This window comes from Siniperca chuatsi, linkage group LG15 (assembly GCF_020085105.1).
Source record: "Siniperca chuatsi isolate FFG_IHB_CAS linkage group LG15, ASM2008510v1, whole genome shotgun sequence".
In the NCBI taxonomy this organism is placed as follows: domain Eukaryota; kingdom Metazoa; phylum Chordata; class Actinopteri; order Centrarchiformes; family Sinipercidae; genus Siniperca; species Siniperca chuatsi.
This window is the reverse complement of record NC_058056.1, coordinates 25,811,642-25,829,355: the sequence shown is the minus strand read 5'-3', so window position 1 is coordinate 25,829,355 and position 17,714 is coordinate 25,811,642. Positions and strand designations below refer to the sequence as shown.

The 17,714-nt window shown below is 38.4% G+C and overlaps 1 long non-coding RNA gene across 1 annotated transcript; it reads right to left on the bottom strand.

The window, feature by feature from the left end:
* Window positions 1–10,161: 10,161 nt before the first annotated feature.
* Window positions 10,162–14,467, bottom strand: LOC122861613. Its single transcript, XR_006374513.1, has 3 exons — window positions 14,336–14,467; window positions 13,261–14,041; window positions 10,162–10,981 (listed from the first exon to the last, which is right to left on the bottom strand). It is a non-coding gene; the product is annotated as an uncharacterized LOC122861613 (long non-coding RNA).
* Between the last annotated feature and the right edge of the window lie 3,247 nt (window positions 14,468–17,714).

The following is a 17,714-nucleotide window of genomic DNA, read 5'->3' as shown; positions in this document are numbered from 1 at the left end:
TCAGTGTTATGTTAATGTGTTTTTCATTCCTGAGTCTGTCTGCCCTCCAGAGAACATGTGAGGACCTGACAAGTTTCTTTAAAGGTGATCACAAGCTCTACAAACTTTTAAAATGCCTACTCAGGGTTATTTTAAGAAAAACATACAGTATCACCAAGGGAGGCTGGATAAAAAACATTTCATGCACCACAAACTCACTCCCTGCTATAGACGAGCATTAAAATTTCAGCTGACGCTCTCATCCACAGCAGGTGTCTCTTGCACAAGGGCACTTTGACAGGGCACATGTCTGCTGCAGGAATCAAACCTGTGATCTTACAGTTACAGGACAGTTTTGTTCATATCTGCCCAAAGATTTTATCTGTGACTGAGATTTTAGTGAGTTTAACCGTTACGCATCTACCCAAAAAAAAAGTGCTCATAATAAGTTTGAATACAGCTCCATGACAACTGAGCAAACGTTATCTGCTGATGAAGATCATGTGATACAATAGAAAGTTCCAGAACAAGTGGAGATTGTTTGTTCGACTCAGAGAAAGTGACAGACGGGGTTAGGATACGAACATGCTGAAATGTTCCATGTAGCATGCTAACATCAAAAAGCTACAGCTGCAAGTCCAGCCTATTGACAGATGAAAGATGTCCTAAAACGGCTAAAATACAGAGGAAACCTCCAATTTTTCTGGTATTTTCACAATTTGAAGATAAATCAGTCGCGTACAGTTGATGAAGATCACTCAGATCTACGAAGAAACCCAGTAAGAATCAATAGAAAACAGTATTGCAAATAAAAGCAACACGCTTTGGTGGAAGTGGCAATGATTAACGTCACAGGATTGGATGGGAACTGAAAGAGAATTTCACCCCCTTGTCACCCACAGTTGTAGATCTCATCAAGTCGCACCTTCAGCATTTTGACCAAGCTTAACAGACAAATCAAAGACCTCGTTCCAGGTTTTCGTCCAACCAGAAAGCCCAGGATTGAGGTTAAAGTGAGAGAGTTGTTCCACTGTTTTTGCAACTCCTCCGAGTTGCTAAGTGAGGTTGATTAAAGGTCCAGCTTTCTCGAACATACACAGTCTCTCTGATGATGATTGGACGCAGCTCAGAGGTTTGTGGGGTTTTCCCAGTGATGATAACACCAGGGAGAAAACTGGACCACAGTCACGTTTTCGAGTCTCTGACCGCCAGGCTGCCTCCACAGATACGCTCTCCATGTGTGGGATCAGGTGACCTTTCACTTTGTGAGCGGCCAACACTGAGTCTCTCTCAGCTCAAGCTCACGTCCGCCCTCCATCACCAGCACTAACAGACTGAGCCGACTGAGTCACCCTGAGGTCAGGTGCATTTACATTTTGTGGATTTAGCTGCTGTTTTTCATTCACAGTGGCTGAGATTCAGTGAAACAGAAAAGGCAGAACAAATTCCTAGACTGCCGATTCTTTTCTTTGTAGATAATTTCTGCCAGATGCCACATTGGTTTCTTTGTCTGTGATGCAGCGGCAAACTACTTGCTGGAGGGATACATAGTAAGTGGGGTTCAATCTGCTTAATAATACTTTAAGATAGGCGTACATCGCTGGAACTAATGCATGGAACTTGTAAAACATAAAATGGAAACATAACTATACAAATATACATATACAACATACATACAAACATATACAGACAAAAACATCCTTTTGTTCAAGAATGTAGTGCTGTTGTAGTTTGCCTGGTGATTAACTAACTGTCTTTCATATCCACTGTTTGATTTTGCTGCCCTTACTTTGTTTTGGTCTTTTTAGACATCAGCAAAAGAGAAATTAAAGCTTTGTTTCTAATCCAAAACCATTCTTTTGGCAACAAATGCTTTCCTGTGGTTTGACACCAGATGGTCACAGATGTTAGTGTCAAGAAAAATGACAGCAAACCACTTTAAAAGCATATTTGTTGAGGTTGTTTGGCCATACTGAGTTGACAACTTTTATTATTTGTTATAAAGTGGTATATTTCAACCCAAGTTTCCTATATTTAGGTTCCTGAAATAAATAATGGGCTAATAGTAAAGCACTTGTCAACGTGCGTGTTTTTTCGCGCATAACAATTTCCGATAATTTATTTTCTAATAAAACGGTGTAGTCCCTCATTAGTCCAGGAGAGTTCCATCGTAGAAAAGGTTTCAGTCGTTCTCATCTGGACGCTGTTTTCAGAATCAAGACGTTTCGGCTCCCATCCGGAAGTCATTCTGAATTGTGACGAAATGGTCTGAGAAATTTAAGCTAATCTGTGTTACTTAAGCCCTGCCCTCAGGGAGGAGTCTTCCTGAGGTTAAACAGCAGAAACTCAGGAAGACTCCTTCCTGAGGGCAGGGCTTATGTAACACAGTAGTAAGTATATAATAATATAGGACTACTCTGCCCAACATGTACTTTTACTTTAATACTTTAAACTTAATCTTGCTGTTAATATCTTTGTACTAAGTTTTAACTTTAACTTTTACTTGAAACAGTGTTTTTACAGAGCGGTATTGCTACTTTTACTTAAGTAAAAGATATGAGTACTTTTCAGCCCAAACAGTATGCAAGCTACAATCTACAAACAATATACGGAATTTAAAATGAATCCTAAAGGTTAGCATATGTGCATGTTGTCAAGATAAATTGTTGATAAAAATATATTTTAATGAATAATAATAAAGACATACAACCTATTATTAATTCTAATCCAGCTGCTGATGCTGTGATGTTTATTTTGGGCAGAGCAGCTTGTCTTGAGAGGGAACCTGTAATTTTCCTGCATCAACGCTGCAACCAAGGAGATAATGAAGAAGCTTATTTTGTTCCCTAGAGCAGAGGTTCCTAACCTGGGAGCAAAGTCAGATATACACCAGATTTATACATCTGTTACACAAAATAAATAGAGGCTAGGCAATATATATCCTCTTAACTCTCACCTTGTACCTCGGTTAATATTTATACTGTATATGTAGGCTACTGTACGTGTCCTATTGTTTTTATGTGTCTGTGTATGTAAATTCTGTACTGTTTTTGTAATATTTTGTATAATTTGTATGCAGTGCTTACTGTTTGTTAACTAAAATACCAACAAACAAATAACAATTCTGTCAATTGACTAATTGACTAATTGTTTCAGCTGTACTTGTATAAACTGTTTGGTAGTTTAATTTATAACAAAACATATTTTATAAAGCTCTTCATATGTTTTGTATGCAAAAATCTTAATTTGTAAAGTAACTAGTAACTAAAGCTGTCAGATAATTGTAGTGGAGTAAAAAGTACAATATTTCCCTCTGAGATGTGGTGGCGTAGAAGTACAAAGTGGCTCAAATTTGTACTGAAGCACAGTACTTGAGTAAATGTACTTCGTTACACTCCACCACTGCAGTGAGTCGAGTCCCAGAGAATCAGACGACGGGGCAAACATCAGTTGTAAAGGATATGAGCAGATAGAGAAAGAAAGGAGGAAGCATTTAGTAAAAAAGACACACCTACTGAATCCTCGCCAGCTCCCGAGTGTTGTTCTGTGGCTGACCGTGACCTCTGACCTTCCTGTAGAGCTAGTGAACGAGGAAAGAAATGTCTCATCAGGGCTCAGCATTACATGGGACATCCCTGTTTCACATACAGCCACCAGAGGGCGCCACATGCTCGGCTCTGCAGGCAGCCTGTCAGGCAGCGGGGTGGGGGGGTATGGACTGATCTAACCCTGGGCGAGGCTCCAGTCACAGGCACAGTGTCTATGACAGCCGAGAGTGGCGTGTTGTAGCTCTGTGAGGCTGTGCTGATTGCATAAGCTGTAACACACGGAGGTGATAAACACACATTTCACTGGATCACCACGGCAACGTCAATACCATCAAGGCTGGGGTGACTTACAGGGGCTTTAATTAAACTTTTATAAAGAATGGGTCCAATTCAAGGCTGCATATGATATAAAGGCCATTAATCAATATCTATAAAGCACTGAGCAGAAGAGGCTTAATGTTTCTGTCAACAAAACAGCAAAGTGAACAGTGTTAAGTTTCTTTTATTTTTTAGATAAGATTTTATTTAGATTTCCCAATATATACACTCTTCATCATATACACTTCAACAAAACAAAAACCCAAGAAGATGAACTGATAAATAAAGATAAACATACGTCATATATACATTTTGGAAAACACAAAAAAAAAGGTTTAAATTTAAAGTCTGCATTTTCATGGACTCATTGCTTGTAGTACCTCTCCCCATATGATTTCACATTGAGTTAATTTGTTCTTTTCAATAGCTATTGTCTTTTTCATTTTCAAATAATAATACATTTCTTTTTTCCAGTGCAGTAGTGTGGGAGGGGATGTGGATTTCCAGTGTTTGAGTACAAGTTTATTAAATACAAATAGATGAAATAATCCAACTCAGCAGATACCTCACTGGTATCCTATAATATATCTTGAAATATACAAAATAATGGATTAAAGTTAAATTTCATCCCCAATATTTCTGGAAACCAATGTTGTTCATCATATCAATGAATCTGTAAATCCACATTTAACAGTCCCCTGATATATGATCATATTTATTAACCTTATCCCCTGTACAGTAGATTCTGTACATTATTTTATACTGGATTAAACGTTTTCATTGACTGTAATGTGTTAAATTTCAACTGCAGAATTTAAACCTGTAATAATCTGGGCACTCAGGGGCAGTGAAAACAAGCTGATCCATCATTAGTATGAAAATATTGCTTATAACCTCTTTAAGTCATCAAAGTAACATTGGTAAGAGGCTTATTTTGCACTAATAATTGTACATTACCTTCTTAGACAGCTACTTACCAAGAATTCCCTACTAATGTCTCTAGATCCTCATCAGGATAAATGTTTGACCAGATGGCAATTCATCACCGTATAATGAGACCACACCTGTGTGTGTCATACAAGTACAACATGGGAAATGTAGTTTATCATAATTGTAGTTCCCAAGATCCAAAATGTACAAGAATCCCTAGAAATAAAACATGGCAATGACAAGACTTAAACATAAATTAATGATGGCTGCAACTAACACTTAGTTTTATCATTGATTAATCTGAAAATTACTTTCTCAAGTAATGGGTTAATTGTTTTGTCTATTGAATCGGAAAAAAGTACTAAAACGTCTTGTTTTGTCGAACCAAAAGTCAGAAACCCAAAAATATCTTTATTTTACTAAAATATAAAACAAGAAAAGCAGCAAATCCTCACTTTTGATGAGGCAATGTTTGGTATTTCTGCTTGAAAAATTACTGGAACAATTAGTCAATTATCAAAATATTTCATAAATTTCCTGCCAATCGACTAATAAATCAATCAACTAATCCATCAGCTCAGTATCAGTATACATGAATGTCTGCTCAAAAATGTCATCTAATAGCAGTTGAGAAATTTCAGATGTTAGCCTACACAGCAATATCTATCAAAAGGTAGCTAACACTAGCCACCAATTAGCTTTAGTTTTATGCTTTAGCTATATAGCTTTGCCAGTGTTAGCTTTTTTATTAGCTTTAAGGACTAACGGTCTTCTTCAGATGAAATCCTATAAATTATTTGGAGTGTGGGGCAGGAAATAAACCAAACAACTAAAGAAGATGTTAGCTAAAATTAGCTAACATTAGCCACCAATTAGCTTAAACTTTATGCTTTAGCTACAGTATAGCCAAAGATTCTAAACTGTCTCTGGTATAGCTTTCTCAAATTAGCTTTTTTGTTAGCTTTAAGTAAAGGTCTTCTTCAGATAAAATCCTGTAAATTCTTTGGTGTGTAGGGCAGAAAATAAATCAAACAACAAAAGAAAATAGCTATCATTAGCTAACATTAGCTACCAATTAGCTTAAGCTTTATGCTTAAGCTACAGCATAGCTTTGCAAAAGTTAGCTTTTTTGTTAGCTTAAAGGCCTAAAGGTCTTCTACAGATAAAATCCAGTAAATTCTTTGGTGTGTCGGGCACAGTGTCACTAGCCAACAGTAGCCACTAATTAGCTTTAGCTTAAATGCTTTAGCTTTGCCAATGTTAGCTTTTTTGTTAACTTTAGGTCTTCGATAGATAAAATCCAGTAAATTCTTTGGTGTGTTGGGCAGAAAATAAACCAAACAAATTTGTTTAATTAGCATTAAACCAAGATAAGTCAGAGTCACATAGGCACAACGTCACATCAGAGTCAAACACTGCAACACTTTATTTATATTTCCTGGCTTTTTACGACTGTCATATGTCACAACAAAACCTTTTTTGACCTGAGAGCGACTCGGGCAGCTAGGCTACAGAGCATCGGGAGGAGGACATAAGAGGGACAAACATGCAGAGATAAAGGGAGGGCAGTGTGTTTACTGTGTGGTGAGGGTTATGTCATGAGGAACATAACATCCAGAATGGACCAAGACCAAGAAAAGGATTAGTCACAAGAAGCATGAGACTCTGATGAGTGCAAGAATGCAGTGCAAGATGAATGCTAAATTCCTATGAATAAACTGAGTGTACGTCTGCTTTTTCTGTGTAAAAATAGTCATACAGAAGAATGGCTTTGAACAGGGAGGGAGGCCGAGAGGTGCAGAGAGAAGCCCGGGATGGGGGGGGTAAAACATGGGAGGAAAACATACAGAGATGAAGGGAGGACAGTGGTGTAGTCCGATGTGTGGAGGGTTATGTCATGCAGTATGCAGCAGGGTCCCTGGTGCTGTCAGCTGTGCAGAAACACAGCAGGAGTGTTATGTAATACTCCCAGAGCCTCTTTACTGGGTGAGAAAAGCCTGCATCGATTAGCGTAAGCTGCTATGACTGCAGGGCCGAGGGGGTTAAAATAAAATGGTTTTTAATCTGTTTGACCTGTGTCGCAGATACAAGGAGCAAAGTTGGGAAATTGATTCAGTAGGTTTGACATTGGTTTGGGTTTATCTCTGCGTCTACCTTAGTGAAACAACCCTTTTATCAATGAGACTAGTGCACTGTGAGCCTTTCTGCAGATGAGGCTTGTCCAAGTGGCTTTCGATGTTCTGTATTGTTGTGCTAAACGTTTTCAGAGCAGACATGATCAGCTGTGTACAAAATACAGGCAAAACACGTACTTTTAATCACACTTATGTGGCTTTGGAAATGGCGATGTCAGTTGGTTGGTTTGGTCCAGACTTCAATATCTCAACAACGTCTGGATGGATTGAAATGTTGAGGATGAATCCTACCGACTTTTCCTCTAGCGCCACCATGAGGTTGACGTTTTTGGTTTTAAGTGAAATGTCTCAAAAACAATCCATGTTCCCCTCTGAATGAACTGTAACAACTTTGGTGGTCCTTTAACTTTTCAGCTAGCGGCCACCATCAGGTCAAACTTTTTATTTAATTTAGGATTAAATACCTGCAAATAAATGACATTCCCATCAGTCTCAGCTTTACTTAGTGTTTAGTGCTAATTAGCAAATGTTAGCATGGTGAACATTTTACCTGCTAAACATCAGCATGTTCCCTCCCCCATCCCACGATAGTTCTACATTACATAGTACATAGATTCATAGATTTACAACAATACAGTATAATGCCATACTTGTATATGTTCAAGCCAGCAGCTGTTTAGCATCTGCTGCTGCAGAGGCCATGTATTCTAGCTATAGATTGTTCCATGTCTGGTATGTTCAGAAGCAAAACAAAAGTTTTTACGCTTGGCTGAGGTGACAAAAATGCGACAAAGTGCAATGAAAACAGACTTTGGGAATTAATCATGACATGTGACTTAAATTTCCACTGAAGCTTTAGCTTCACTGAAGAGACGAAAAAGTGCGTCAGAAACATCAGATCTGGGTGGAGCGATGAGGAGACTGTAACCTTCCTCAAATTAATACATGAAACAAACATAAATGCCATATTTCCATCATGTTTTCTACATTGTTTTCGTTTGTTTGAGGTCTGACTTTTAATTACATCATCTGGTTGCGCCTTCTTCCTATGCAATGGTTTAATGACACCTGACCGGAGAATTAGCGCCACCTACTGTTTATCTCAAACTCCTAATACTCATGTAAGGGCAATGGATGGAAAGGGACATTAATTCACATTTTCTGTCAGTTTGGTTAAAATTTGCACTACATTTGGATGGAAACCTGGCTATTATGAGCATGTTAGCATGCTGACATTAGCATTTAACTCAATACAGTCTCACAGAGCCGCTAGCATGGCGCTAGGCTCTTAGTCTTGTTGTGCCTGTGCCTTATTGAACCTGAACCATAGGGGCGTCAGATCAGGAAACACTCATTCTGGATGGAAATAACTAACAAAATATTTTGTTGTTTAGTTTGGTTTCTAATAGAGGGCTCTTTATTCTAAGGTAAATAGTTATCTATTATTGTACAGTACACTAAACTCTGACCAGCTCTTCATTTAAAGATCAAATTATTTTCTAAGCATTTAACAACATCTCCAGAGAGTCTTAGCCCCTGGTGAGTCTCATGGGAGCTGTGCAATAAAATACAAGAATACTACAGCATATAAAATAAAATCATTAAAAAGCATAAACCCTAGTTTTCCTTCTCTCTTTTGTTCTTTCTCTTGCTTGACCTCTGACCCCTGTCTTTGTCTTTCTTCGTCAGTTACATGCTGTGCAATGTTGTGGATCCAGAGTGTCCTGTATGTGTCATGCTTGCTGGCATGGTAGAATAAATACAGCTGTAGCCTGCAATGAATGTCCATGCTCAAAAAAAAAAATCTAAACTTTATTCTTTACTTTTCCTTTTATCTTAAAAACTGAGCAGTAATCAATTTCACCTGGATTTGCCTGCTCAGTCTTCTTACAAACACTAATCTATTTAAATGTAAAATTAATCTTCAAATGATTAAAATTCCATAATTAAGACTAACGAGTGTGGACTGATTCGTGTTTTTCTCTACATCTCCAGCAGCTGCGTGTGAATATGTGTGAGCCATGAGGAGAATAATCTTCACAATAAAAAAGATTAAATGCTCATTTATTGATTTAATTAACAGGAAGCGCAGATTAGGGAAAATCATAATCCTGAAAAGAAATAAGCGGTTGAAAGGTACCTGATTACAAAGAGCAGGTGTCCTGTTGTTCTGTGATAAGGAGGAATTAGTAAAGTAAGTAGAAATTTGTTTTTTATCAGCTCTTTTTGTGGGGACAAACATCTCTCCACACAGTCAAACTGTGGGGACTTTCCTCCCTTCTGAGGACCAACAGCTGGTCCCCATTATATAAACAATTCATTCTAATGTTACGACCTGGTTCTTGGTTTAGGTTAGAATAACTAAATCTATGAACGAACCGATATTTTTTTTATACACTATACATGTACCCACACTTTTACATAGCCTATATCAGAATCAGAATCAGAATCAGAAATACTTTATTGATCCCCGAGGGGAAACTCTTTCGTTACAGCTGCTCACCGTCACGTCAGTGCACACAGGAATGGAAGAACTAATAGAATAGAAATAGAAATACACTTACACAAATGTTACTCAAGTTTTATAAAAAATAGGAAAGCTAAAAGATGGAAAAAGTAAGACGACGAGACGAAGCAACAGGCAGCATGCACATTGCTCCTATATATACAGCAAATATTATTACAGTTGATTATAGGTTCAACATCATGCTGTTTTTGTCTCTCCAGGTGTTGACATTGTTTACAGCATAATATTACAAAACCCCCCAAAGTGGTTATATTCTATTTTATTTATTAAAAGAACAACAATAACAAAAAACTCCACTATTTTTCCACCACCTCCGGTCCTATTGGATGGATTGAAATGTTGTACAGACAGTCGTGTTCCCCAGAGGATGAATGCTTCTGCCTTTGGTGATCCCGTTCCTTTAGCGCCACCATGAGGTTGACATGACATGACATGAGGTTTGATTTTTGACAGAAAAAACTCGACACCTATTGGATGGATTTCCGTAAAATCTGCTAAATATGTTCAAGGCCCCTAGAAGATTAATTCTAATAACTTTGGCGATGCCCTGACTTTTCATCTTTTCGTCTTCTGATACTTTGGTTTAGAGCTGAAACAATTAAATAGATTAGTCGATCGACAAAAAAAAAGAATGATAACAATTTTGATAATCAATTGTTTGTCAATTTTCACACAAAAATCCAAAACATTTTCTGGTTCTTAAATGTGAAGATTTTCGGCTATTCTGAATATATTTGGGGTTTTGGACTATCGGGAACACGTGTTGGGCATTTTTCACAATTTACTGAGATTTTATAGACTAAACGTTTAATTGAACAAATAATTGATACATGAATTGATAATGAAATTAATCGTTGGTTGCAGTTTAGTTTGTGACCAAATTCCTGCTAAACCCATGACATTCCCATCAGCCTCAGCCATACTTTGAGTTTAGTGCTAATTAGCAGATGTTAGCATGCTAAACTAAAATAGCAAACATGGTGAACATTATTCCTGCTAAACATCAGCATGTTAGCATGCTGATGTTAGCATTTAGCTCAAATCACTGTAATGTTTCTAAAAACAACCTCACAGTGGCTAGCATAGCTGTAGACTATTTTTGTTAGCATTCATTTTGCCTTTATTTCCAAAATTATCCTCTATTAACATCCCTTTTTCCCCTTTTATATTACATTTGCTGCTTTAATGACCTACTTCCCTCAGGAATAAGACCCATGTGATGTATACAAACAAATCTCAACAATGTCAACATTTCAAACTTTTTATGTGGACAAAATCCTAACCAAGTGATTTCACACACACAAAAGTAGAAGTGTTTTTGACTTTACAGTACTCCACTGATGGGGTCAGGGGAGGACTGGGGATTACTGGGAAGCGTCCCAGCGTCTCTTCACCCGACTGGAGTTATTGGCTTTGGTCCGAGGTCCATCTGCCTGCTGTAAACGTGGCAATGGTGACTCATTTTGCTGGAAACCTCGACAGATAAACTCTCAGCTCCAGCTCAGGACGACAGCTGGAGATTCATTTTTTCCTGCGGTCGGCCCCTGTGAGAAATTCAGTGAGTTAACAGAAATTTATGCACCGTCAGTTAGTAAAAACAGACAGATTTCACACGGGGGAATGCAGGCGGGACAGTTTCTATTGAGCCTTGGGGGGAGTAAAAAGAAAGAAGGACTAAAATTTTGAATGAAAAGGACGGTCATTGAGATTTTAATTATGAATCAAACTCCAACAAATTGCCTCACATCTTCTCCTGCTGTCCAGCTTTTTCTGTTTTTATGCCTAAAATCCAAGCTTGATTGATACAATAGCAGGTCGCAAATATCAGCCGAAAAATCACATCAGTCACAAAACAAAAAGAAATTTCAGTACGTAAGTGTTTTATATGCTGCATTTGTGTATATATTTTACAGATTCTATAATAGTTCTAGTTTTTAGCAACAAAAATGTCATCAAAATGTATCCTGTGTACTGTTATTGTAATCTTTGATAATAAAGTTTGTTGTTTAGATGTAAAATATTGCAAAAAAATCTCTATTTTATCTTTTTTTTCTATTAGATTTTTTTCTACTTTAACTGAGTCTTGATCTTTCTTACTTGAACAGGGAGGGAGGCAGGCAAAGGTTAGCTTCTGCAGAGTTCATTTCAACCCATTACAGATAGAAATCAATTAAAAAAGTTCCTGAATTTTTGCAAAATACCAGAAAGAAAATTAGAGTAAAAAAAGACTTGATAAAGAGATTTTTGTAGTGCTTGGTACATATCTTTGTCACAACTCATTAATAACTACATTTCAGGGCTCCTTGGCAAATCCTTGGCAGGTTTATGCCATGTGCTTATGTAAAAAAACAAATATCAGCCAATATTCAGGCTAAATATCTATCTGTGTGCATGTATCTAGTGATACATCAGTGATTTAGCCTCACAGTCAGCACAGGAAACATCATTGTGAGTGCCTCATACTGTAACTGTAACTGTTTTTATTTTCCTGCCAGATTATTCCCCAACTATAGATGAAGGATTCAAACTGGCAACCCTCCAGTAACAAACTGACTTCTCTATCTTTTAGGTTGCTGTGACCTAACAGCCTGAGGATGCGAGACATTTGGAGAAAGGACATCACGCTCCAGTTGAGACAGAATTTACATAACCTCATTCAGTCCAGGCCAAGAGTTACCTAGTTTAGAAAGAACAAACTATATTTTGGAGGATTAAAGTTCGGAGACAAATTAAAACTGTAGAGCTTTAGTTTTCTTTGCATGTCTTGCCTCCCCATGCTACACATGCCCTCTAATTTTCTTTTCATTTAACCGAAACATTTTAGCCAGCAAGTTAACGCTGACAGTTAGCTTGCTAAAGTGAAATTCACAGACACTATAGGACCACAGTGGAAATTTTTCACATTTTATAGATGTGTGTGATTTAATGTCTCCTTTCTCATAATGTCAAACAAACTAAAAACTTCTAAGTTATGTTAGCTAACTTTGTTAGCGTTAGCTGGACGATTAAAACGTTAAAAATAGGTAGATAAGTAATACTGCCCTACAAAGTCAGACAGAAGTAAATCCAGGATAAGTGAAGTTGAGAAAAAGTGTGCAATTACTATAAATTGTAAAACATGATATTTATGCTCTTTTGGGGATGAATGTTGATGAAACCAAATACCATACTCTGTTTGGACAATCTAAGAGGAATCTAAGCTAGGCTAGTTAGCTTTTAGCAGGACTAGTTTATCTGTGTTACTTTTTTCTTCATTATGATTTATCTACTTGCTTTATTTATGCGCTATAATAAACTATAAGATGTTGGAGCATCAATATACATTTTCAGCGACAGGAAACAGGTCAGAAAAGGTTGATGAACTAGCTTCAGCTAATGCTAGCTGTGGACAATCTCTCTTTTTACTGTCCTTTTTTAAAAACTAACAGTATTATTAATTGATCTAATCTGTTAAATGATTGATAATGTTTTACTACCTTTCGTTGGTTTTGGGCCCAGTTATTTCTTTGTCAATCAATTCTCAATTTAAAAGGTGTAATTCACATCATTAACATTATGTCATTAATATTCATTTGAATGGAGATTTTTAGTGGCCCATGATGCTTTAAATGCTTCTTCAGAGGCTTTTCTGACTTTGACAAGAATAAAAATGTTAGATAAATGTGATATTTGTGTAAGCATGTAAATTCAAAGACCAATATCAGTAATGGTAGTGGTAGTGGATCCCTTGTTTTATCTCTGTGGCTGTACCAACGGTACCTGACAGTGATGGGGACGGTGCCATATTTGGCCGGTTGCCACAGCAACAACAGGAATTACTCACTCCTCCGCGGCAGCTGCCCTCTGTTTGGCCCGCGGATATTATTGTGTGTCTCCACTCCCACGTTTTACATCTGCAATTCACTCTGAGCCTGGAGTGCAAGCCGAGGAGGAGGCAAAGTGCACCAGCGGTGGCAGAAATAATGAAGGAGTTACCTAACGTGATTTTGTGATTTGCAGGAAAGGGAGAGTATTAGTGTCATAAAAGCCAGTTTAAGAAGAGTACTGAAGTCAGCTTGTCCTGAAATAATAACAAATGTGGCTATTTATCCGTCACCCCAACAAACATACATGTCATTTTCCCCCTGCAGAACATCGTTTGCTCAAGAAAAGGAGCTCTCATGTCGACAAATGGCACTTGCACAGCATTTTCTATGTATGCTGGCATGTACAGATACACAGGAATAGCATGAGTGCCTTCGCTAAAGCCTGGATGGGTGAGAGCTTGAATGCCATATATTATTCAGATCCATAAAGTCTAATATAAAGTGCCATTTTCTGCGATGGAGAGCTGGGAAAACAGTCCACTTAGAGCTGATGTCTCTATTTCAGGATACAAAGTACTGTACAGTGTTGGCTGAATGACACGAGGCTAGCACAACTCCGTCTGAGCTGCAGGGGGCAGCCGATCATCGTGCCACATCCAGGTCTTTCTCACCTTGAACAAGACGTGTGCTGTGTTCAGGAGGGGGGGAAGCTGTTGTTCCCTTCTCCTCCCCCCCCTGTGGGAATCTGTGCAGTTTGTTCCTAACTTGAGCTTTCCAACCTGTCACACAAATGTTTTACTGGAGCAAAAGGAAGAAGAGACACAAGAGGGGAAAATTAGATTTTTCTAATTCTGCTATAATTACAGTAAGTCTGAGCAGGGAGTTTGGGAATCCTGAAAGTGGAGAAAAGTTGTAAGTCAGGTTAAGGGTGGGGAAACCAGTGAGGAAGTGAAACAAGACAGAGTTATGAAGTACATCCCCTTTTTGGCTAATGATTGTCGGGAAAATGTATCAGCTGCCCTCAAAAAGTAATAAAAACCATGTTTACAGCTCCATAGAAAATTGGGACAAACTCCTGCCCAGTTTCTGTACCTTCAAAGAAACTTTAATATGATGTTTCTGGCATCAGTCTGGGTGTAAAGTCTGATGAAGATCTTGTGACTGAAATGTCATAATAAAGGCTCCTCTTAGAAGCCTTTTTTTTGGTCACAGTTCAGGATACGAGGCAACAGGGAAGCAGACCAAAAAGCAAACATTAGGCAACAAGAAGTCTGAACAGGAAACCAAATCAGGTCTAAACACAGATTGCAGTCAGGAACAGGGAACGGGAACAGTCAGGCTGAAATGTAATCGCAGCAGTGATGCACCACTGACTGTCTGGCAAGTGACTGGACAGGTGTGGGGCTAATGGGGTAATTAGGGGCAGGTGTGCAGGGAGGGGCAGGGTCAGGTGACTGGTAAATGCAGGAAACTCTATAAAGGCAACTAGTGGACAGGTGTGGAATGACAAGTCTGGAAAGGTCCACAAAAATGCAGAGGTTTTGAGGCTGAAGGTGGAGAGAAAGAGCAAGCGTCCTTTTTTCCGACAATATTTACATTTACATTAATCAAATGGCAACTGTATGTATTATGTCAAAGAGGTTGCTTGCAGTGAAACACAGAGAGAATTCAACTCACCAACTCTGATCTATGGAGCTTTTAGCCTCTTTTAGCTCATAGTTTTGGTTTTACGGCGAACTTACTGTACAGTTCAGTCTCACCGCTCTCGTTAGCCTCTGTGAGTTACCTGCTCAGCAGACAGACACAGTTAGAGACCAGCCAGTGACGAAAGTGGAACATTTAGCAGCTAAAGAGCCAGATAATTTTCCAAGGGGTTGGTAGAAACAAAACAGGGCGGAGCACAGCGCATCGCGAATTGTTAGGATTGTGGGATTCCCTGCGATTCCAGTCAACCTGCTGTGGATTTGTGGAGGAAATTATTATTTATTTAGTTCCTGGGATCCCTCTTTTGCGTGTGCCTTGCTTCCAAGATCACACACACAAACAAAAACAAAGTGCTGTTTGGCAAAAAGTCACATAAATTGTTGGCGGAAGAGTCATAGGTTGCTAATGAACAAGCTACTTGCTAGCTTGCAAGCGTTGACATGCTCACAGCGAGAAGCGGGGGGAGATGATGTGCGATTTGTTTGCTTCCAGTGAGTCTTCACCGTAATGTTGCTCTGTGTCTGCTGGATGTGAAAGTAAGCAAACGTTTGCTAACGAGTTGACAATATGTCAGGGATTTGTGTCTGTCAGCTTGTTGTGGAGTTCTTCTGCCCCCTAGTGGCCAGAAAGTAAATCAATTCAGCTTTAAAACTACAGGTAAGTAAAAGTTCCTCACCTTTCTGTATTTGACTTGACTTTGCTTTCCAACACATCTGTCACCCAATACCTCTGTAGACGTGTAAAAATTCCTTGACTGCTTCATACAGCGTCAATGCCCATTAATATAGGCTGTCTGTGGTTGATCAATCAGGTTACTGTTCAATAGAAATTAGTCAACTTTACCAGGTGCTGAAACGGTTTGTATTTTTTAATTTATTGTCTTTCTTTCTTCTTGACAAAAGAAGAAAAAACTATGAAAGTAAGACAAATAATATATATGGAGAGGCTGTAGAAGCGGTTCAAACCAGCTTTTGTATTTGTTTAGCAAGACTCATAAAAAGCTCCAGCTGTTAACTTGGTAAATATTGATTCATAATCGAACCATATGGAGCTGCTTCTTGGCATTGCTGCAGTGGCCAAAGTCCAGCCTGCGACATCACGTCCGCCCTCCTGCCTCGCCGCACAGCAGAGGACAAACGCACTCTGCACCTCGCAATACCACCAGGAATGTGACACACCTTCTCACTGCAAACACACATCATACACAAAGATACAAAGGCTGCACCCTTGTACCACTGTTGACTTACCCACACACATAAATGTTTTTATTTTTTTAGTCTTGTTATCTTGTTATTTTAGCACACACATTTTTAGCCACACTAGCGACATGGCTCTAGGGCCGGCAACGTCGGTCAATCAACCACTTTGGTCCAGACTGAAATATTTCGATGAATATTGTAGAGTTTGCCATGAAATTGGGAACACACATTCATGATTCCCATTCGATGTATCCGAAAGACTTTGGTGACTTTTCCTCCAGCGCCACTATGAGGTTGACATTTGTAGTTTTTAGTGAAATGTCTCAACAACTATTGGACGGATTACAATGAATTACGGATTACATGTTTCCCTCAGGACGAACTGTAACAACTTTTCCTTTAGCGCCAACATCAGGTCAAAACTTCAAAAATTCGTCCACTACTTTGGTTTATGACCAAATACCTGAAAAACTAATGACATTCCCATCAACTTCAGCTGTACTTTGTGTTTGGTGCTAATTAGCAAATGTTAGCATGCTACCATGCTAAAGGTGGTGAACATCCTTAACATTATACCTGCTAAACATTAGCATGTTAATATTATCATTGTGAGCATGTTAGCATTTAGCTCAAAGCATCGTACTGTTCCTGCACTCTCAGAGCAGCTAGCATGGCTGTAGACTCTTCTTTCAGTTTGTCTTTATTGCCAATATTATACTCTATTTGCTTCCTCACAATTTGTTTCTATTTTCCCCCTCCCATTAGTTTTATACTTTAATGACCCAATTTCCCATGTTAGCATGTTGACATTAGCATTACCACTGTGCCTAAGTACAGCCTCACAGAGCCGCTAGCATGGCGGTAGACTCTTACTCTTCTCGTTTCGTTGAAAATAACTTTGTAACTTTATTTAGAAAAACGCTACCTTTAATAATGTGTTTTCTTGTACATATTAGTAATATCTCTGAAATGTCTGACTTTCATAAGCAAGGAAAAGCTGTTTGAAGGAATAGTTTGACTGTTCGTTTCTACCCTTTTTTTGTTTTGGTTTTTGTACGGATTTCCAAAAATGTCAAACTGTCCCTTTAAGTATAGCAGGACCATCATGCATTGTTTTGAACTGGTCCTTAAAGAGGTTTAATAAGGCCATGTTTTGTTGAATATTTCCAGTCTACTTCAAATAAATGCTTTGTTTTCATGTCACTTCAAATGTAATCCTGTGAGCTTATTAAGACTCTTTACTATTTGTTGCTTGCAACATTTCTAATCCAGAAAGTGAACCTTGATCTGCTCTTCCACTCTTGCACACACTGTAATTCTTGGCAGAGACAGCAGCTAAAATACAAAAATACTTTTAATAATAATAATAATAATATTAACAAATAAAGAAGTATAACAATCATTACGTGGAGTTCTTGGTCTGGAAATGCATCAAAATGCACCAACTGTTTCTGCAGTCAGTCATTCTGTGAGTGTAGGTTTCATTTTTTCCAGCTGGTGGAGATCTCCTATAGCAATGAAATTCTTCTTGTATAGTTTCTATTGTTAGCCAGATGTCAGCTGTCTCT